This window comes from Paraphaeosphaeria sporulosa, assembly GCF_001642045.1.
Source record: "Paraphaeosphaeria sporulosa strain AP3s5-JAC2a unplaced genomic scaffold CC84scaffold_2, whole genome shotgun sequence".
NCBI lineage: Eukaryota > Fungi > Ascomycota > Dothideomycetes > Pleosporales > Didymosphaeriaceae > Paraphaeosphaeria > Paraphaeosphaeria sporulosa.
Window position 1 is genome coordinate 5056864 of NW_017253361.1, and position 1453 is coordinate 5058316.

Consider the following 1453-nt stretch of genomic DNA (forward strand, 5'->3'; position numbering starts at 1 on the left):
GTAGTATTAATTTAAGAGCCAATACTCTCTCTTAGCGAGAGTAAGACTTACCTAGGGATAGTAGAGATAAGAGATTAAAGTTAAGGTACTTCACCCTCCTAAAGGAGGACACCTATAGTAAAGGGGAGAGGGTACTTATCCTATAAGCACCATCTATAGAGGAGAGTAAAGGAGAGACTAACGCCCCCCTTACTACTAAACTAGCCTAATAGTCGTAAGGGGAAGAAGATCTATAGGAAGATTATAGCCTAGACTCCCTCTAATAGTAAGCTAAACTTAATAATATAAGTATCTTTCCTGAGATTAAGGCCTATGTAAGGGATAGCGCTAGGTAGTTTAAGCTAAAATAGAAACTTACTATTAGCATATCTAAATATAATATTAATAAAAAGGGCTACCTATACTTCTACTCCTAAAGATAGGTTCTAGACTTAGAACCCTTATATATAAAGCTTATTATAATGGCTTATTACTTACTAGCTTTAGGATACTTAGGACGCGAGAATATATATAAAATACTAGTAAGGGACTACTTCTTCCCTAGGATATCAAATAACGTCTATTAGTATATTAAGAACTACGACATCTATAGTAGGACTAAGCCCTAGAGGGAGGTGAAGAAAGGTTTACTAAAACCCTTACCCCTACCCAAGCGAGGTTAGAAAGATATTATGATAGACTTTATTACTACCCTACCCCCTAGCGAAGGCTGTACGAATATTATAGTTATAGTAGATAGGCTAAGTAAGGACCTAAAGTTTATTAGTCTACCTAACCTCTAGGTATTAATGGTTACTATAGCCTTCCTCTAGCACTAGGTTGCCAACCACTTCCTCCCCAACGCCATTACCTCGGACCGCGGAGCACAGTTTATAAGCGAATTTTAGATAGAATTATATTGCCTATTAGGTATTAACTAGAAATTATTAACCACAAAGCACCTAGAAACTAACAGCTAGATAGAGAGAATAAACTTAGTCCTTAAAGCTTACCTTTAGGCCTACTATAACTAGTAGTAAGACGATTGGATAAGATGGCTACTAATGGCCTAGATTATAATTAAAGGGAGGGAGGCTACTACTACTAGCGTAAGCCCCTTCTTCCTCTCCTATAGCTAGAATGTAGACCTAGTAGAATAGTTTAAGTACTAAAGGACTATTATAGAACTAGCTACTAATCCAAAACACGCTATAGAAGTAATGACATAGAAGTTTAAGGAGGTGTTTAACTTCGCCTAGGTATAGATGGTGGTGGTATAGTAGGACCTAGAAAGGATAGTAAATAAATACTATAGGGAGGCACTAATCCTTTAAGTAGGTAATAGAGTTTGGCTAAAATATAGGGACTACCTAAGAAATGCCTAACCTAGTAAGAAGCTAGATTAGAAGAATAGGAAATTTATAGTTAAGAAGGTTATAAACTCCTATATAGTAGAACTAAACATCCTACTAAA